The following is a 22205-nucleotide window of genomic DNA, read 5'->3' on the forward strand; positions in this document are numbered from 1 at the left end:
ACTCAGGTGGCAAGGAGTCTGGAGTGGTAAATCACGAGGGAGGTGGGAAATCTGGTGCGAGTGAAATCTGTGGCTCTCGAGCATCATGGCTTCTCTGTGCTCTGATAGGAATTACAGAAAAACAGAAGGTACTGACAGCAAACACGTCACCTGGTTGCTGTTCTGCTTTTGGCATAGGGCTGGAGAAATAAAGAGGGCAAAAGAGGAAACTCATACCCAAGCTTATGGGCTTGGATTGTCTGTCCGTCTTCTTCCCAGTGCAGCACAGTCAGAGAGTGAGTGGCAGAGAGTCAGAGGCTGAGTCCTGATGCTGATTTGACTTCTAATGTGATGCAGTGCCTAGGACTATGAAGTGGCTGTGAGTGCTCTGCTTAGGGGCAGATTCTGGGGAAATTAAGAGTCTCCGTCCTGTATTGCGTGGCATTAGATCTCCTGTTTTAGCCAAGGCATCTTTGAGATAAAGTAATGCTGTATCTCAGCCAAAATCTATGGGGTGTAGTTTTGCTCCAGCATCTCACCAGTATGTAGAATTTCCTCTCTGTTTCCTTCAGCAGCAGCAAGGCCAGGAGCTACCTCAGCTCTGGAGGGTGAGGCTGAGAGGGCTCAGCTCTGCACCTGACCAAGAAGTTTGTTGCTTCTGTTCCTCATCCCCCAACCTCTGTTTCTGGGGACATATGTTGTAGGCAGGAGCCGGAACTCTGTGCCTGCAATGTGAAGGCAATGACTGCTTGCTGATGTGCACTATCTGACAATTGAAAGGACCTCCGCTTGCCTTGCACTGTGAAGTGTGCTGCTTTCCAGTGCTGGCTCTACGTTGCAGTATGAAATGCGGCTCCTAGATGCTGTTTGCATATTGCCCACCCAGAGAAGCAGCCACGTTGTGCCCTGTTTGCAGCCACCTCCCCTGAGGGCAGCAGGCTGTGTGGGTCTGGGGCACCTGTGCAGCACAGGCGTGAAAAGCCATCCTGCTCCTGCCCTGAGGCACAAAGCTGCCTTCGTTCTGCCAGGCAGAGCGGAAAAGCTGGGGTCCGGTGGTGGGACACATCCCTGAGCATCTGTGTGATGCAGGTGACATGTATTAAGAATGCCAGTTTGCTTCTCAACATGAGCAGACTGAGACTTAGGTGGCAAAGTAATGGGAATGCTAAATGATTACTGCTAACCCTTACTAAGATGACAGCAAATCTCCTCTATATTAATGTTCATCTTTCAAGACGAGGTTGAATCTTTCTTTATTAAAGAAGGTGGGAAGCCTAGAAGTAGCTCTTTAATCCTCAACTGGAAAATACAATTCTGAAATCTATTATCTGAGAAATGCAATAATCAGAGTAATAACTGATATTAAATCTACTGTGAATATTATTTAAAGTACTTCCCACGTGGAAACAAAAGTTGAGAGGATGGTGTCACGTTCATTTGGACACCTGTCCTCTCTGTGCAGTGGCATACATGAGGAAGAGAGGTTGACTGATGCCTATTTTCTGCCTATATGATTATTTCAGGATCTACCAAGTGCTGGAAGTCATGATGTGACTCATAAACACATCCATTTACTCTTTATTCTTAGAAAAGACTGTTGGAATTGTACTCTACAAACACAGCTATGAGCATGAGGACCCGTGGTGGGTACCCGTGTGGAGTGTCCCACATCTTTGGGAATCTTTGGAATTAAAGAGAATGTATTCAACCCCTTCCCCTGGCCCACCTGCACCTGACATCACGTACGTGTTGTTTCTCACAGCATAACGAGCTCCTGATTTTCCCAAATGATGTCCTTTCTCCTCCCCATATTTTTTATCTCTCTTTGCCCATTTGTATAATGCATCTGCATGCTCTGCTTTCAGCTTCTCCTACTTCAGTACCCTGGTGAATTTCTCACTCTCTGCGAACTGTTACTAAGAGGCTCCATGGCTCTGCTTGCGAAGGAAAAGGTGGTGTTCCCTAGATAGCTTACAGCCTGGTGTTTATCTGTGCACGTTTAGGAACGTTAGCTTTGTTTAGGTATTAAATGGCTGGAAAATGATCTCTGGACTGTAACCTGTTTGCTTCTCCAGTTTGAGAATGCAAGGAAAACAGAAACTCAGAAGTTGCACGATGTGAGAGGGTCTGTACAGCCTTACAGCCTTAGGGAAGGGGCAGTTTGCCATGTAAGCAGGATAAAAAAACAGATGAATGAAATGCCAGCCCAGCCACAAAGCCTGTCAGGCCTCAGCCTGTGGGACCATGAGGGCAGCCCTCTCCTCCTTCCCACCCCCTTCTCTGTGCAGCCTGCTTCAGCCCGCTGCCTCGCTTGGTGGCTGAAGAGCTGGCAGAAATGGATGTGGGCCTGAAGTACCCTAATGCTGTGCAAGGCAGAGCTGGCCGCCTGTGTGTAAGGTGAGGGGAGTTCTGCTCCCTGCTGCCATTTTGGTGCTGCTCCTGCAAGAAGCCAGGGGTCGTGTGATTGCTTCCATCCAGCCAAAATTCCTGTGGCTTGTGCTGCCCAAAGGAGCACAGTGTGCTGTGGTGGGTGCTGGCCAGGTGAGGGATCAAGTCCAGCCCCATCAGGCTGCCCGAGTGCCACAGGGACATGGAGGAGGCGGTTGTTGGGGCGACCAGGGGAGGGTAGGCTCACACAGTCTGAGGGTCTCAGCACAGTGCTGGTGGGAGTGGGACTCCTGGTGCATTAGGGCCTGCTTTTAGGGTGGAGATGACACCGCCGCGAGGGCTGTGTGCACCAGGCAATGCCCAGGGTCTGTCTGTGCCCACATATTAAAGCAGCGTTGGACCAACAGAGTTGTCCCTTCTGCTGGTGCTCCCGGCTAGAAGCTTTCACTGGAAAGTAATCGCTCTCGTCCCCGTGCTAGGGCAGCCAGGATTGCCCTGTAGCTGCGCCTCTGACCGGGAAGGGCTGCTCTTGGCCTCAGCAGGTTTCTGGAAGCACCCTGCAGGCCATATCTCCTGGCACAGATGTCTTGGGCCCTTGAGCCTTCTTGCAGCAGCGCAGGAGGGAGCCTGGTGCTGCCAGGACAGTGGATTTAACTCTTTGTTTTCTAAGTTCAGTGTCCACGTGACACAGAGGGAAATAAACCCCTGGCCCCTCTGCACAGCCACACGTGCCTCCCCCTGCTGCTGTTAGTAGCGCTGTGTGCAGTCCCTCAGTGCAGGCTGGGAATCGGGGCTGGTGGCAGCCGGCGGTGTTTGAGTCCGGATAACAGCTGACAGTGCTGCCTGAAGTCGCTGTCAGGTAACCCACAGATAACGGCCAGCCTCGGTCAGCAGCAGCGCTGTGAACTGAAACAAACGGTGTAGGCCTTGCTTTTTCTAGAGGGGGTGGTGCAGAAGGAAATTGAAGAAAAAATTAACTTTGAAGTGAGCTCGAGGCTTTTTGCCAGCCGCTTAGGACTTTCAGATCTCTGATAGCAACAACAGAACCTATTTAATATAATGGAAAGCTGCCATCTGCTGGTAAGCAGAAGTAACGCGCATAATGGAGAAGCAGACTTTGGAAATGATAAACAATTCTTTTGTATTTGACATGCCACAGGAAATATATCTGTGATGCGGGAGCCGCATATATTTATTTTACTGTTTTTCATCTCCATTTGCATTTTCGTATGGAATATGCTAAACAGGCGCGTATAACATAACTAACTTTAACGACAAGAGCAGAAAACCAAAGACAATAAGAATAAAGAATGAGGACTAACAAAAGCAGATGAGCGATCGGGGTGGTGACAGCCTCCAAACGTGTCCTATTTACATTGCTAATAAAGAATCACATGCACCCCCTCCTTTGATCCCCCCAACAGACCCTCCTGTATGACCAGAATTGTAGCACTGGGAAACATTTCCCAGCTTCTTCAATGTGATCTTTTTGCGTATGGTTTCTTGGTTAAGCTTGTAAATAGGAAGCGGGGAAGCGGGTCTTTAATTGTCTCTGATTTAAGTAGGTCACCTTCACCAATACCCGAATCTCCCACGTTGTAAGCAGGTTGACTGTTGAATGAATGTAGGAAATCCTTATTACACAAATATGAGCAGAGAAAATAATTCAGCAGAGGACCACTCCCACGTTATATGGCCCCTTACACAACTAGACTCCATCAATCCCAGGTATGAGTGCGCTGCAGGGGAGAGACCATCAGACTTCATGTTTTTATAGTGCCTACCAGGTAGATGTGCTGAGCGTGACTGGTCCCCGAGGTGCTGCTGCACTATAAATAGCAGTATTAGCGTGAATTACCTCCTGTGCAAACACCAGGCCACTTGGCTTTGTCACATGCATGCAGTTTTCCTTTATGGTTTTGGTTACTAACAAACATAACCCGTTGTTTCAGCAAACCGATTTTGTCGTAGGAAATGTTTAAAATGGGCAAGCTAAAAAATAGGTCAGCTCTTCCTTTGAAATCAGAGAGCAGTGTGCATTTATAACATTTCCCAGGTTTATTTCCTTGGAGCAGGTTTGGCAGGTATGAGAGGAAGTCAGAGATTTATTTTTGGTGCTATGTACCAGATGTCATACCTGCTTTTCTGAGACAGCGGCTTTTATCTCCAGCAGTACCTGCTTTAGTAGTGATGAAAGAAGTGACTCGAATCCCATTTAAAGCATGTAGTGTGCACTGTTTGTATGCTGCTGAAGGAAGGGAAAGGCTTCTTTGGGAGGCTCCAGGCAGAGTCTATGCATCATCATAAAGTGAACGTGTTTGCATCCCTCTTGGCAGCGTTTTTGCCTCTATGAAATGAGGAATTAATGCACACAGATCCAGGGCTTGCAACCCCAGCACAGGCTGAAGGTCTACAAGGAAGCCAGGTTTGAAGTGCTGTTGTATATGTGGGGACTCCACTCGTGGCTTGTTTTTTAACATCCAGATTGTTCTTTGAAAAGGACTGGTTTTAGGGAATCCGTGGTGCTGTGCGTACCCCATTCACACTGGTCTTCGTTAACTCCAGTGCTGCTCAGCATCATGCCTGACGGGGCCCTGCTTGGTGGCAGAGGGACACTTAGAATATAGGGCCAAACCCTCAGCTCAGGAAAAGCACCGTGACTTTTTTTTGACATTCGGTCTGCGGAGGATCTAGCCCGTGGTACGTGATCACAGGGGCCCTGTTTACTGAAACGCTCCGATAGAAACACAACGTGATCAAAGGGAAACAGAGCCAGGGGAGCAGCGGTGCCCATGGATACCTGTTAGTGGGCGGGAGCTGAAGCACACAGCTGCCATCAAAGACCCTGCTGTCCTCTGCTCTGCTCTGCCCCGCTTCCATCTCCCTGCTGATGGGATGCTGTCTTCCAGCTGAAGCATGACTGACAGCTGAAATAACAGTCCCAGTTTGCTCCAGGTATGTCAGGGACCTGCGTTACCTGTAGGAAAGATAAGGTAAAGGCAGTCAAAGCATCACACCCCCGTAGCCTCTAAGGACTGTAAAAGTGGAAACCTGGGAAACAAGCTAGTAGATATGTGAAGGAAAGAAATGAGGATGGAAGTTCACCCTTCCCTGCTAATATCCTAAATCGGGAGCTCAGTGAGACTGGGGTTTGACCCAGCAGTAGATGGGAGATGAGTAAGAAGTGATCAAGAGATAGGGCTGATATTTACTTTGTTTGATGCTAGAATCACGTTCGAAAAGTCCCTCAAACCACAGAAGGCTGTGGCTGGCAGGGCTGAAGAGGTGGGTTATAGCAAAGGGGAGTTATTGTCATTACATAAATTGGAGCAGTTCAGGTCTGTTGAACCGTTTAATGCCATATCCCATTTGTCTTTTATGAGCTTGCTTTGCTACGAGGTGTGGGAGATTGTGCTGATGGCACAATTGGCTGTTTTCGTTCTGTGTTTCCAGAGGATTAAGCTGTGTCGTGCCTATGCCACGTTTGGAGTTTGGCAAAGGGCTTACCATTCTGTTGGCCAACGATTAATCCTACTTCCTTTTCATGCTACCCCTCACGTACCTCCTCTGGAAATGGAGTGGATGGGCTAAGTAACAGTAAAGCTACCAGTGGTTTACCTAGAAGCAGGAATGCCATAGTAGCTATATCCTAGCAAGGTGCAGCTCTCAGGATGAAACGAGACCCTGATTTTTGCGAGGATCATTATGTGGTGGACTCAGAAGGGATACGTGGCTGCTTACTGCTGTTCAGAAAGCAATAAGACATTCGCTTTAGAAGTAAGAAGTATGAAACAGACGTTATTTCACTGGCACAGAGGAAGAGGAATGCAAAGAGAGACGTGTAATGGCTACACAGTTGTCAGTTGCTGTGAATGTAGTGACATTTGGAGGCCTCTGCTATTCATTTGAAATAAACAATGGCATAGGACCCATATGCTACGTGCTTGTCAGAGCCATGCGTAGCGGTCGGCTAACGCGCTTATCGCTCAGGCAGTGTACATGGCTGTATCCTCCTTTCACACTGTCTGCTGACTGGAATCGGGCCCACGAGGAAGCCAGGTGATTAATCTGCAGGGGTTTATTTTTTCTGAACTGTTAACGTCCTCTGTTTCAGAGCAACAGCCCATGGCTCATTAAACAGGGAAGACTTGAATGCAAGTGTGAAGGGCAGCACAGAAAGATTCTCCAGGCATCTCACTTGAGCTGGGAAATTAGAAAGATTGTGTTAGAAAAAGTCTGTCCAACGCTGAGGCTGAACTAGTGCATTCTGAGAAGCAGCAGCACCATTAGAAATACTTAAATACTGCAGTCAATAGGGATAAAATCTAAAGCCACAAGGCTCTTGCAGGGTGATGGCAGACACTTGGTACTGGCCCAGAAGCACGCAGCTGCCGTGTAGCTGACCTGCTGGGAGGAGCACACTCCTTTTAAGTCTGTTGCTCCATTTCTTTGGTGATTACATCTCTCCCTCACTGTGTTCTGTCTGCTCATACCGTTTGTGTGCTCTGCTGTCAGATGCTGAGAAAGCAAATGGGGTTGCTGAGCCTAACTGCCTCAACAGAAATGCCACAGAGGGGGTGAATGCTTATTCTGAAAGCCGATGATTAATCTTGAGATCATCTGGATGTTATTAGGCCTCATTTATAGTCTGTTGTACCTGCATTGAAGATAAATTTGTCTGCAACTGAAATATTTGAAAACATGTTGATTTAGGAAAAATATTCTTCGGACAATATGGTATTAGATGAGCATTATTTTATTAGCCCCGGTAGCCTTCTTGAGAAACAGGGAAGCATTTCAAGGCAGTTTTTACAGATGGGGAAAATGAAGGCGTTGATGTAGGGATTCAGGCCTACATAGCCTCGTGTCTGCTGGTGCTGTGCTCAGCCCTGCTTGCTTTCGTGCGAGTCTCTTCCCCCCCTCAGTTCCCAGTCACAGAGTAGCCACGTCCCATGCAGCTCTTGGCAATGCTGATTTCATCCTGTGAGGGAGTCTGCGTCAACAGGGCAGCTGTGAAGGCACGCTGTTGTAGGAGAGGGGTGAGGACAATGAACGAAGGGCTGTCGTGCATCAGGACGAGAGGCTCTCCTAAGTGCAACTGTAGTGTCAGTTTTCCCATGAAAACTTCCACTGGTCTGCAGAGATACAGTGGCAGTGAGGATGTGTGTGGGAAGGGAAAGTAAGCAGGCTGCAAGGCTTTCTGGGCTTTGCTCTCCGCTGAACCTCTTCTGGCTCCTTTATTTTTCTCTCCTGTTATTCTTTAAAGTTCTATAAACAATTAAAGGAAATTTAGCAGTAATACTGCCTGTGAAGACTAGGAAAGTAAGACTACATTCTACATCACCACTTCCCTTTGTTTGTCTTTTTTATCTTTCTATCTTTGATCAGCTGCAGATGAAATACCCAGCTAACTGCTCACACAGCCAGGGCTGCCACTCACGCTGATGGAACTCCCTGACACAGGACTGTGCTCTGCTGCAGGCTGGCAGTATCCATTTCTTATTGCAGTGCTCTGACAGGTTACTCAGGGAGGCTCAGAACCTCTATTCTGGAGTGGAAAAGAAAGTGCAATTTCAATTTTGTTTTGATTTGAAATTTTCCATCTACCTATCAAGACCAAATCCTCGAACTATTTACTTAGAATAACTGAAATACCCCTATCTGAAATAGTGGATATGCAAGATTTAGCCATTAAAGAGTTGGGGTAAAATTAAAATCCCTTTCAATAATAACTAAAGTCGGAGAAAATCTTTCAAGAAAATTAAACACTTGATCAAAAAGAGAGAGGGGTTATTGTTGAGAGCATAAAGATTAAACAGGAGAGTTGTCTCAGAGAATAACCATCAATGATAAGTAGCAGGCAGTTAATAATATCCCCTCAGGGATCTTCTTTTACTCATGTAGGTTTTTTGGACAAATACAATATTACGTTTTTTATAGCTAAAGCACAAGAGAGCTTTGTGCCATTCCAGGGTAGCAATAAAACTTCAGTGGAATAAGGACAACTGGAGAGGTGGGGCAGGGGCTGAGCCAGGAGCTGAGGCAGTGGGGAAGCAGTGATCTGCCTTTCAACCCCCCAGGCTCTGAGATCCATTCTCAGTCCTCCTTTCCATGCCCCTTTTTCAGATGGGCGGTGCTGTATCAATGCTGAGATGTTATGCGGCATTGCCCCTTGTTACGCAGCAACTGAAGATGGACGGGAGACCAAGCTGACTAAGGGTGTGATTCCATGCTGTAGTTAAGAACTTGTTTAGAGCTTGAACATGCAAATGGTTGAAGCGGCAGAATTAAAGGGATGGTAATCTGCAACCAGGGGAGGGCATGCAGGGTAGAAGGGCTGGGGGCAGGAAGGTTTGGAGGACTCCTCAAGCCAGCTCTGCAGCTGGAGAAACTGTAACATGAAACGGCTCCCTTGATCTCTCATTTTTCTTCTCTTGCTCTCTCCTCCCGTGTAATTACAATAATAAATCTTGTTGTTCCTTAACCATCTTGTGGCCATTGCAAACATTTAAGAATTAATGCAGTTTTCGCATGTGATGCACATGTTCTGCACGTCCCCTTGTGTCCCTTCACTTATTCATTTATCGTGTACACACAAAATTCCCATAAAATATTAATCTGAAATACAAATCTCTCTTTGCACCCTGGGAGCATTTGCATATAGTAATGTTAACGAGATTATTAATTCTGCATGCACAGTCTGTGGGCTGCACACAGGGCCAAATTTCTCTCAGCATCTATACTGAAATCAGTGTCAATTTCAGAAATATTGCTTTAATATTAAAAAGTTAGTGGGAAAGGAGAGAATTGGGGCATTTCCTTCAAACTCAAACAAGAGAATTTGAATCTTGGATTTTGGTTTTTCCTTCCAAGTATTTCTTTGTGGGAGGAATTGTTTACTGCTTGTATTTCCGTCTGATGACTCCTTATAGGTTAGTACAGTATGGAGACAAAGAGATTTTTTTAAGAGTGCTGTAATCCATGAGGAATATGAACATTTCTTTTGCTATTCCTCCTTTTTTGCCTCTGCAGCTCTCCTGCTCATCCCTGCCTCCTGCCAGGTGGGCTCTGAGGGCTCTGGAGCAGGGACATGGAGCAGGGACGTGGCACTTCAGGATGAAAGGTCATACCAATAATGAAAGGTGTGTTCTGTGGGCTGCACCCCAATCCCACCGTTCAGAGTATCAGAGCATGTTGCACCCCTTCCCCAGCTTCACTTCTGCAAGCTAGCCATTTCTCCTCTTTGGTGGACTGGGAATGGCCATGTTTCCCCACAGCGAAACCTGAGTCACTGCAGCTTTCCTAAAGGCTTCTACTGGGAAAGTCCCAGCGTGGGAGCTCCATACGGCAGGAGGCAGTGGGGTGAGGCCTGTGCCTGTGCAGTGTGGGGCCCTGTGGCCGGGCACCACAGGGCTTGTGCTGGGCACCGCAGCCCAGGGGCTGGGCCTCCTGGCAGGGAGCGCACAGAGGGGCCCAGCCTGCTGCTTCGGGGTGACACGGCACGCTGCAGGTGCTGCTGTAGGATCAGAGCCCTTCTGGTTTCAGGAAACAATGTATTTTCATTTTTGATTCAATTTCTCCGATAGAATTCAAATGTAGATGTCTGCAGTATGAGAAGTCAGTGCTTTAAGATCCACAGGAACAATACCTCCACCCTCAGCAGTGAGCGCTAACAATGAAGCACTCATTCAGTTTTTTAAGGTATTATCCATGAAGCATGTGAGTGCACTTCCCAGCTGGAGCTGAGCACTTCCACGTGCTGGCTGAATTTGGGACCATGTCATTAATGCGATGCTTAAGGACTGACTGGAGATCTAGAAGTAGTCCTGACTTAAGCAAGCCATCACATTTCTCTTAATTATTACTACTCCATCATCTTTGTTTCTTATGCTTCCTTCCTATTCGTGCTTAAATGAGAAACACCTGTTTCCATTTTTCACATTGTTCTGTTATGTGAGTAACAATATTAAACATGTTTTTTTTTTTTTCTGCACTGTGGAAGAATAGATTAATGCTAAGTTTTGTAAAGTGCTTTTAAAACACTAAAGCAAAACATCTGTTTCAGCTGCAGGTCATTACAATGGAAAATCCTACTCTGTGTGTAGTGCAAAACTGCCAAAAAATGCATCAACCTAAGCACATTTCCTCACCTGTCCCTTAGTAAAGCAATTGAAGTTGGCCAGAGGACAGTATAACTTGTCTCTGGGGATGGAGCAGTTGCACGTACTCATTGCAGTGACCCACAGCAATATTTATGATGACAGATCCCACTCTGATGTGGTGGTGCCCAGAGGTTGCCCCATAACGTCAGGCTGAGTGTCTCCATGAGAGTGTTTCAGCCAGGTTGGTGCTGTGCAGGGCTGCCTGATACCCTGTGAGCAATACAACCCTGCAGTTGAAAACAGCCCCCTCAGGTCATTTAAGGTTCGAAGGTTGTTTGTAGAGCATGTGGATGGAGGAAAGCTCAGTCGGCAAATCCACTGCCTTGGTGAACTGAGATGCTCCTGTTGTGGCAAAGCCCAAAAGTAGATGTCTGTGTTGCTTTGTTGATAATGATCTCCTTTGTAAAGTACTTTGAGGTCTGCAGATGAAAAGGCAACAAGTACCTTAGAGCTTGGCTATTAATAAATGAAACAATGACTATTAGAAAAAAATGAGTGCAGTCACTGGATTGTGTAGGAAGAGCCTGGCCTTTTGGGCAGGTCCTGGCAGGTAGGTAATTGCTTACTCCTACGGGAGCCTGGGTCCACCCTCCTTTCCCTCTGTCTTTAATTACAAGGTCCAGATCCTTCCTAAGTATAAAGGAGGAGTTCAGCATCTGGCAGGAATGGCCTTCAAAGCTGCACAGGGATTTTCCAGCATTTTCAAAGGAAACGCTTTTTTTTTTTGTTCTTGCGATCTCCTAAAGCAGCCCTGTGCTCACACCTCCCTGGTGCAAACGGAGGTGATGGCTTGGGGCCTCCAGCAGCCCTGTGTGCTTTTTGTGAAGTGCTCTGGCTCCTGTTTCATTCAAACGTGGAGTTTTTGAGGCAGGAGCCTGTGTTGTACCGTGCTGCGCTGGGGCTGTTCACCTGCAGCCTTCTCCACCCCCAGCGTACGAGCGTGATTTCCTTTCTGCACTGCTCTGTCACAGCTTGGCAACTTTCCCAAGGCAATCCATACCAGAAAGGAGAACATGGCTGCAGAGCGGCACAGACGGGAGCAGTGCTGATGGAACAGCTTCGTTTAAACGCCACGAAATGCTGAGATGTGAGACGTAACTGAAAGCGAATCACAGCCCCTAATCTCTACCATCAGTTCTTCTGCTTGCCTTCACTACCAGCAGCACCTAGCAGCCCCTGGCTGTCTGTCTCCACTCTCGTCTCCATCTTGTTCGAGGAGCTGCCTGCGGCAGAGCACGCAAGCAGCCCGGCGAGCGGTTCGAGGGGCAGCCGTTCTATTTATTTATTTATTTTCTCCTAATTCCTCGTGATCCTCATGAGCATTTCCCCACTGAAGTGCCTGTGGCATCATTAGGTGTTTAATGAGAGCGATGCCTGAATATTATTGTTTTTATGGCTCATTTTGTTTTGACAGCTCTTCGGTTTCGAGGCAGCTTATGGCGGGTGTGCAGGCTTCTTCCCACACCCAGCTTTAGGATTTGCAGAAATGTTTATCACCGAGGCATTGTCATAAAATCTGCCGTAATGGATTGTCAACACGTATTATTTTGAAGTGCAGTGTGTGTTCAACAGCACAGAAGTTTAATAAGCAATTAATGATTGGAGCGCGTTTCTTTTATGTTCTAACTGAAACATCGGTGGTCCAATAATGGCCACGGTCAGGCAGCACTTAAGTGCAGTTCTGCACGGGACGATCCCGTTGGGCTTCATTTAGCTGCTCTGGGACCAGCACGCGCTCCATGACTTGTGGTCACTGTCTCGTTTCTCTTCTTCCTCACGTCCTGAACCTTGATCATTTTCTGTTGTGCTGGGACAGAAAATGCCAGCGTTGTATCAGTACACAAGGCTGCTACAATTGCAAGCCTCGGACAGATGCGTGCAGTGTCGATGATGAGAGGACAGATGAGTGCAGTAGTCCGCATGATGGCTGTGCTTCATTCCTTTCTTTACTGATTAAATTCAATGGATGCAATTTTTGTGTACAGCCAATAGCGTAATGCATGGGAATACACTGTCTTCATCTATCGTGTCCTGTGGAAATAAAGGCACTAAGCAGTGCCTTTATTTAACAGCTGTCTATGCAAGGAAAATACTGATATTTTTTACAGAGTAACTAATATCTATTAAGCTGTCACTTCTGTATTATCTTCCAAGTGTTTTTATCTGGGTTAGGATGCCAGTGCACGTTGTCTTACTGCCACAGCAGCAGAACAGATTGAATCTATTCTTCTCTGGCTGTGAACCTTAAAACAAGCTGGCTGCCCTCATGAATTCAGCTTGCTCGCTCTGAGATCAGGAGTGTCACTGGGGTGAAGGACAGTGAAGGCAGGTTTGCCGCTTCCTTGCTGAAGGGCAGCGGGCGGCCCCTCTCCGCAGCCCCACGCCTCCCGCTGACCCGCAGCAGTGCTGCCCAGCCCCGCCTGAGGCTGCCCGCAGTGCAGGCCTGCAGCTCCGCGCCTCTGCTCCCAGCGCCGGCAGCCCCAGGAGCGAGCGGTGCTGTCTGCTGTCCTTGTATACACAGCTACTGTTTCAAATGTTCTTATCCTGGCTTCCAGCGTCTCTACTTTTATGTCCTTGTTTACATTTAATAGCAGTTACAGTGGTTAACTGGCTTTATTTTGGAAACCTTGACATTTCTCTTGCCAGTACTGAAGCTGTGAAGATCTGAAACAAAGACGTGCCTTTTTACTCTGTTCCTTCTGATAGGTTTTGTCATTTGGCAACTGTTGTTCTGTTAGACTTTGCAGAATTTGGACAGGATTCTGATCTCCTACAAAGCGACACACGCATTTATTAGAATGCAGGAGCAGGTTTGGGGCCTTTTTTCTGATATACCATGCTGGGTGCCGTGCATGAGAAATTACAGTCTGTCTGTTGTTTTGTGACCCAGCAGCTGCGGGAACTTCTGGGGCTTCTACATAGTGAAATGAGAATCAAAATAGTATTCCCTTAAAGGAGAACAGAAAGGGATCCAGGCCACCCTTCTGCAGGTCTTCCTGGGCTCCAGAAGAGAAGGATTAAACCTGGGCCAAGCCAGCCCTCATGCACTCATAGTTCCAATGAGGGAAAACCAAAAATGAGGAGAAATTTGGGATGATTTCTACAGGCTCTTTCAAGATAGTTCTTACTTTCATGGTTTCTCCTGAAACCCAGCCAAGTGTTTAAAAAAGGGAGAAGAAGAAAGAAACAGCTGTAATTTCTAAGCTAAATGTACCAGGGGAGTTGGGGTTTGTTCACTCACTGCATTGAGGGCGTACTTTTGAAACTTGTGTGAAAGAAAGGACCCCATGGTTTGGATGGCACCGCACTGACGTTGAAGCATACTTCATTTTATGTTTGGTGGTTTTTCCTTTGTGGTGCACAGGTGATCGCTTACAATCGCTTACACTGCCAAGTAAGCAGTGGGGAACTCCCCAAGCCATTTAATTTTCCTGCTCCTGCTGGGAAATGGGATTTGTTCCGTCAGCCGCCCTGCAAGCGCGATGTCCTCACCCGACTCAGAGCAGGAGGACTGCCAAGTGCCAGGGGGCCATGGAGCCCTGTCCTCCTGCCCAGCAGAACTGCTCCTATGCTACCCTTAGGGTTTTATTACCTGGCCGTTGTCTGCCCTCCAGGCTCCCTGGGAGTGCCCCAGCTGGGATGTTGGGGGGAAGTTCCTCCGAAACCTACTCTGTTCTCCTTAATGCCCGTGTATGTCTGGATCACCTCCACCGCTCAGTGCCTGTCCTCAGGGCACCCCTATACCTGTCCAACAGAGCCATATGGCCTGGCGCTGGGCTTTAGCTCTGCCTGTGCGCATGCCATACCTGCCCAGCCCTGCCCGGCACCATCTGGCCATGTGGTGACATGTTCTCTGTGCCTCCAGCCCAGTTCCTCCACCTGGCCCCGTGCTGCCATCTGCAAGATCTTTGGTCACTTCGCAGCCAGTCTCCTCCATGCTTGGGAGGCTGCAGCTACAAGCTGAGATCTTCTTGCTTTTGTTAATCCAGAGGAGCAGCAGCACTCCTTCCCAGCACTACAGAGACTGTTTCTGAAATGTAGGGCCTGAGTGGGCCGCCCCCAATGGCCGAAAAGACCTGAGAGATGTGCTGGCTGTCCCAGGGAAGGTGAGGCACAGGTGGGGACGTGGCCTCGATGTGTACTTTGTGCTGCTGTTCTCATTCCTCCTCAGCTACAGACTCAGCATGCTCATATGGCATGTCCTCAAACATATCACATGCCACCTGCATAGGAAAACCAACCTAGCAGGCAAACCAAGCATGTCCAGTGAGCATTTAAGCAGAAACCCTGCTCCCCCAGCCAGTCAGCATTTCCCCATCTGGAGCTGCCTGGAAGCTCCTGCCTCTTCTCTTGCCTTTCCCCACACCCGTGGCTGCCTTTGGCATCATTGTTGGGCTGAGGAGAAGTGCTGGGAGATACCCATGTTTCTGCAGCCTCTTGCTGTGAGGCAGCCCCACTGCTGTCCCAGCAGGTTCTCGGGCCACTGCTCGCCTTCATCAGCCCGGGGGTTCAATTGGTTCAGCTCCTGCTGGCCAGGGCCTAGCAACGAAATGAGCTCTCATTGCGTCCTTATTTCTTTATAAAGGATGGAATAAAGAGTAATGGTGGAAGCGATTGTATACGATTCATGCTTAGTGAGTACCCATTGTCTTAAATTAATCCTAATAAGACAGTTTTTCCCAGCATGTGCAATTTTAACAGTCACTGTGAGAAGCTGTTCTTCCTAATACCATCACAAATGTGATGACACCATCCTCTTCTAGCATATGTAATTGGTAAAATGTTACAAAAACATGGCTATTGCTCCTTCATAAATGGGATACTTGTAAAAGTACTCTCAGTCTTACACTGGCTGGGCTCAATGACTCGCCGATTAAGACGTCTACATGAAATTTTAAACCCCTGTTACCTCACTGGTTCTTAGGATGGTTCAAAATCAGGATTTTCTATTGAGCAGAGCAAGTAAAAACAGTTCTCCTGTTTTAAAGCAGAATGTGAACGTTGTAACTCAAAGCTGAAGGTATGTTTGAGTGACCATTCATACGTAACCTCTTATGGAATAATTTTAATATGCTTGGGATGGAATTTGAGAGAGATGTGGATACAATGATAGATAGATTGCAGAGATTCCTGGGAGCGTACACACACAGCTGCATTGGTTGAAATTCCCAAAGGGGAACTACTCTGCTAACTGTTCCCTGCTCGGCTCTTACAGATAGCCCATTTTCACTCTGTCAGTTGCCTGTGTGGTCTAACTAAAAATACCCTTCCAGTGCCTTACCTGAGCCCATTTCCACACACTGACCTATGAACACATTGTTGGGAACCAGAGCCAAGTGATGTGAAACTGGGACAAGCTGTCAAATGAACGTGACTGTTCTGCTGCATTTCTTCATTCTCTTTTGCCTGAGAAAGTTCTTCTCAGCTCGTGTTCCAAGATACTGAAATAACTATTTTACAATTACTTTAAATGTGTAGATTTCTATTACTAGGAAAATTAGTGCTTGAATTCTCTTTCTTTGAGCCTTGTTGACAGCTCATTAAGGTCTTCGCAGCTATTTCACTGAGCTTATAAGAAGACTTTCAGTTCCTATGAGCTTCATACTAAAAGTAGCATTATATTACAAGTTTGGCCTGCAAATCCCAAACCTAAGACAATATTTCTTGAATGGGATGAAGTAAACTGCTGAACAAATACTTCATCTGAGAACACAGGCGGGACGCGATCTGGAAATACTGGATGAACAAGAGACAAGCACAAGTTTAAATGTAACTTTGATCATTACACTGGAGATACTTTCTGGCAGATGAGATGCAAAGGATGTGGCCAAGCTGGGAAGCGGGGAGATGCTTCTCTTTCGTTTGCACAGAGAGGCAGGGAGGCTGGAAAGAAAAAAGTTGCCGGGTAATGAATCTTGCATTGTAATAACCCTACGTTTGAACTTGCTCCTTTCATCCTTGACATTAATTTTATTCTACAGGAGGAAACTTTATGTTGCAGTGACCAAGCTGACATGTGAGATACACGAACCAACCGTGCCATATGCTGATTCTGTGCAACCACAGAATTTGATAAATAATTTTTCAGAATTGGGTGATAACTCTTAGCCTGACAAAAACTATCACAGTTTTATATATTTTCTCCTTCTTTTCAGGATTCAATTACAAAGATGTCTGTTTTCATGCCCTGAAGATATATGCTTATCTATACAGTACAATATACACTAAAAAAGCTTGTGGAGCTTTTTAAGCTGCATCTCTGATGTTAGGAAGCTCGGCTATATTCATAATTAATTGTCTTGATCAAACCCAAACTCCTTACAATTAAGAAACAAACAGAAGGTATGGCATATCAAACAGACTTTCTGCTGCTGTGATCTTATCTAAAGACAAAATAAGTTCCTTGGTACTTTCACATTAATAGTAATAAGGGTGGGTTTTTTTAATTTTCTTTACTTCTTTAAATATTATTGTTATTATGTCATCCCATGCACAAACCTCTGGAGCTCTACAGACAATGGCAAAGACTTATGTAATTGTTTGTGTCAAGCATAAGGACAGGAGGGTGTACGGCCGTCTGAGTTAAGGCAAGAAATCACCATTGCTGATGTAGGAGCTGCAGGGCAGGACAGCAGGAAGCTGTGTGGAAAAGTAGGCGGTATGAAATCCTGGCTGGTGTGCAGCGACACCCTGGCATTGCCAGTGACAACTGAGAGATACTGTTAGTTGTTCATTTTTTAATATATGGCACTATAGAGGCTGCAGTTTCTGGTGAAATCGTCCTTACTTGGACCCTTGTCCTCACTGCTCTCTGGTCAGGTGACTCTGAAGTACAGAAATGGTGGGTGTTTGTGTATTGCCTGCCATGTCCCCCCCATGAGGGTGATCAGCTGAAGGAGGTGGCTTTTCCCCTTTGTGCTACCTCTGTCCCTCAGTGTGACCTGTACAAGCCACAAACACAGATTTGGAGCGTGGCTAAAAGGATCACTGTCACAAACTCCCCACACTAAAATTGCTCAGGACCCATGGCAGCATGGGTGTGACTAAGGACAGGGAGAGGTGGGGTGTGACACAGCTGGGAGGCTGTAAGGTGGAACCCAACAGCCCAGTGCAATTTCCTTCTCCTCAGCAATGCTTTGCTGGTGTAGGGTGCTCACGATGAAGGTCAGGCACAAGGTCAGTGGTGGTAGGAGCTGCACTCTCTTATGCCCTTTCCTCTGTAGGGATACATTAAGGTTACTAGAGGGACACCTGAGACAGGGAACTTGAAATTACTCCGTCTTCTCTCTGTGTGCTATCTTGGCACTGTAATGTGAACTGAATCATCAGGCTGGGTCAGCAGAGCTGTGATAATTTATTCCTATTATATCTAGGTCCTTTCCATTATCTGCTGAAGGCCAGTTTATTGCTGCAGCTTTTCTCCTATCCCACTGAATTACAATTCATCAACAGGCTCAGGAAGAAATTTGCTACTATTTTTTTTGTTCGTAGCATATTTCCTTATATTAATACTTCCTGTGCGTGATACAAATGGCAACCCTCCAAGGCAATACATTGTTGCTTTTAAGAAGGTCAGTGCTATAATATACAGTGGTATTTTCCTGCTCTGCCTTCTTGTGATCTTTGAATTCTGTGAGACTTGAGCTCAGTAACTCAGACATGAGAAAAGAGATGTCAGCTCCTCCTTTTTAATGTGAGATGGATAAGAATAATGCAAGATAAAAGAAAAAAGAAAAAAAGCATAAAGACCGGGGTTAATTTGGTCTATCGATAATCAATCCAGGATTTGTTAACCAATCATGTTTAGTGTGTGGTACCTGAGGAACAGCTAGGAATGGAGCCTCGCGTGCCAGGCAGCCAGCGCCGCTCCAGCAGCTGCTCGTCTCTGACCAGATGACAATAACACTCCGTACTGGTGTGAGACTGAAAACAGGAGGCAGCTGTGGGAGGCTGCACCCAGAGCCAGTGCTCTTGTGACAAAAGCTGTTTTATAATTGCAGCAGTAGGCTCAGCCAAAGGAGCAGGTCTCGGCAGCAGATACTGTGTTTCCATGCTGCTGCTTATGGACAGAAACCTAGAAACAGGAAAACACTGGCAGTTGACTTGATTATTTAATGTGGGAAATATTTTCCTAGATGGGAGATTTAAAAGGGTATGATAGTTCTAAAGGCAATTCAGTGGCAAGCAGTACTGCTTCCCTAGACAGTCTCCAAACGTTGTACCTCAGGACTAACCTTACCTTGGGATTACTGTCTGGAGAGTGAAAGGCTTTCATAGCATGTAACTTTACCTACACATTCTTACTGCCCTCTTACTGTTTTATTGGCAAATCTAAAAGTTCTATTGATACTGACAAAGATGACTAAAATATCTTGATTTATAGCAGAAGAAAAAGATATGTTATGAATAGATTCTTTTTTCTGTCAGAAGAAGACAAGACTAGACAGTCCTCTTTAATTAACGTTGACAACCATTTCAAAAGAGCCTGTGGAAGAAGCAAGCCAACAGAACATGAATCAACAGCTCAGACAAAAAAAAGTTGAATCATTTTTCTTCTTTCAATTTTTACAGTGCTGAAGTAAATCAAACTGCTCCAATTAATTCTTCTATTAGTTATTAGTTCTTCTAAAATATCTGTAGAAATATGCTGATTACCCTACGTAGAAACAACCAGTATACTGAGTTTCAAATTGTTTTCTGTGTTGGTGGGATGAGCAGTATATTTCCATAAGAAAGGACAAAGAACTGGAAGGATCTCTGCGGGATGAAAAGAAAAACCATGCAGCACAGTGAGCAGTAGTTTCACATGGTGTATCTGGGGCCTTGTTTTGGTACTTGTGAGGGACTCAGGACGATGGCAGGATAGTTCTGTAAGCAGAGGTTGTGATGCTTTTTTTGCATTGTTTTGCACACAACAATGATCTTAGCTAAAAATCCAAAGCATTAAATCTCAAACACTTCAAGAAGTTCTCAATTTTATGACTTTATTGTAGTGAGTTGAATAGAAGATGCCACCTTTTCCTGTAAACTCATTTTTTTTTGTCTGAAATTCTGATATCGAGGATCGTTGCAATTTTGGAAATGTTATGGATGATAATTTTTTTTACCAAAGGCCGCAGTTTGAAGATGAAATCAATGTGAGTGGAGAGGGGAATCGCATGAGACTATAGCAGCGTACCCATTGCATGAGGGTGTTGCTGCTTTGAAGATGATACTATTCTACAACTCAAAACTATGTAATCTAATATTTCCTCTGTTTTTGTGTTGGTTCCCACATAGGGGGAAAGCACACTATTTTGGTAAGGAAAGAAATGTGTGAACTGAAAATGAAAATTTCAGAGTGATGCATGTGGCGGCTCTATTTCTATGGTGAAGCTTTTTGCATAGAATTAATGAAGCGCTCGGGGTCCTGGGGAATAAAAGGTGCTATATAAATGTAAGAAATCATCATTAAAAAGTTGTTCCCTCCAGGCATTTGGGATTTTGCATGGTTTCAAGGAGGCATTTGCAATCTTCTTTCATTCAAAATGCCTCAGCTTAGACCTGCTCCAACTCTCTCTGCAGTATCATCTACAAAAATGTTTATATGAAGAAACAGTTTCTGAATTGGTTTCAATTAATCATATTGTGCTGCTAACATGAAAGAGTCTGCTTTGGCAAAAGCTTTTTATAACCATTTTGAAGACCAAAGGGAACTAGGTAGCAACCTTTCCTCAAGAGGTTTTCATTCACTGTTTTAACCATTATTAGACCTTGTCTGCACTGGCGAAGGAAGAAAAGAGGTTCACAGCCAGGATACGTGGGTACAAAAAGCCTACTGTGCACTATAGGCATTAGAGTTCAAGAATCGTATCTTAAGGGCCTTCGTGGCTGCACACGTCTGTTAACTGATCTTAGAATGCCTCATTGGAGGCTTTCCCTTTCATCCAAAATTAGACTGATTGGTTTTGGATGTGTATATTTCTGTATACTTCTAAACTCTTTTTTAAGCCAGCATGCAACATTTAAGATAATCGACCCCTTTCCACATATTATGAGTGTAAGTGGCAAAGCTGGCAGAACTGGACATAGCCTTCATAATTTGACTCCACTGTCATTTTGAGGAGATGGTGACATTATGTGTGCCAGGAATTCACACCAAATGTAGATCTACAGTGTGTGGGTCAGAACTATTTTACAGAGTTCAGTACTGTGTACGGCATTGGAAATTTTTGGTCACGAAGTTGAGGCACTAAATAAAATGCTAAGTATCTTTAAGCTCTTAATAAAACTGTGAGATATGACAGCATTAAAGTTCAGATTTCCTTATGCTATCCGTTTTACTTGCTTACATATGAAGTTAAAGTATAATAAAACCCTGCATCGTCTGTAATAGTTTCATAGAATTTGGTATTTTCCTTCTACTACTTGTTACAGAATTGAAGCAGGAATTGCTGTTGCTTACAAATTATCTGGGAGGGGACAATAGGAGTGAGTGAGTCTGATTACCTTAAAATAATTCAGTACAAGAATATCTATGATATTTAGCGAGAAGTATAGAGCCAGCATCAATACAATATTTGCTTTTCTGTGCTTCTATTTGCATTTTGGTTAGCATGGGGCACATATTAAGAAGACCCTTAGAAGAAATCTGTGGGTTCTGTGAGATGTTTCTTATGCTAAGGAACAGTGGAGAACCATCCATACGTGCTCCAAAATATCAGAACTTGATTTTATAAATGCATCTTTTCAGAAAACAAGCTTAATTCTCAGAAGAGTCACATTAGCGCTCATTAGGGGACTGAGTGCTTCAGGGTACTGTTAATGAAATTCATTGCCTTTTGCCTGTGGGCTATCAGTTTGAATTCAGTTGAACTCAGTGGAGATTTAAAATTGTCCTATTTAATGGCCTTTTAGTCATCTCTAATGAGATGAGTTTGGTGGCTCTCAGTCCCATAATGTAAACCATTTGCTCTGCCTTCTCCTAACTGGCAAGCTCCAGAGAAAGCCAAAAGTTTAATGGATTCCGGGGAAAGATTTATATGTTACCATGAAAATCACACCAAAGAAAATAAAAAGTCTTGGTGCACACTGGTTACATGAGCACTAACAAACACATTAGTAAATGTAGAATCTGCAGTCCTACATGAAATCTGTAAATTAGCAAATTAGCTGAGCATGTGACAAACGCTGCCCCTCAGAATGCAGTGTGAGAAGGACTCCCAAAGGGGTTATCTACACCTTTACACAAAATCACACCCACACATTACATTTGTAAATGTCTCTGGGATTTCTGTCAGATATATATATTGTATTTATTTATTTATAGGATCAGAACAGCTATCTGGATTGTAACTGCAGTTATGGAAAATGATGCAAAGCAATTGATTTCCTGATGTGCCCCCACTACTTCTCAGTAGTTAAATGCTTCTCATCTGTTTGTACATTTAGCTCAGTGTTTTTGTTGTTGTTGTTGTTGTTGTTGTTTTAATGGGAATGACGTTTTCAGAACCCTCTAGAAAATACGTATCAGTTTAATTTATCCATGTGCAGTGAAACCTTTCCTCGTGCCTAAACTAAATTTCTTTTAGTGCAGCTGGAAACTGTTATGTTTTGTTCTTAGCTGGATGGATCTAGTGTAGTCCTCTATTCTGTAGACTAACAAATCTAAATCATTCCGATTTTCACTTTGGGTTA

The 22205-nt window shown here is 45.3% G+C and overlaps 1 protein-coding gene across 5 annotated transcripts in view; it reads left to right on the forward strand.

Annotated features, from left to right (window-relative positions):
* ZNF644 (zinc finger protein 644) overlaps positions 1 to 22205 on the forward strand; it is a 74290-nt gene that overhangs the window by 404 nt on the left and 51681 nt on the right. The gene's annotated exons all lie outside the window — the stretch shown is intronic.

This window comes from Gallus gallus, chromosome 8 (genome assembly GCF_016699485.2).
Source record: "Gallus gallus isolate bGalGal1 chromosome 8, bGalGal1.mat.broiler.GRCg7b, whole genome shotgun sequence".
Lineage (NCBI taxonomy): Eukaryota > Metazoa > Chordata > Aves > Galliformes > Phasianidae > Gallus > Gallus gallus.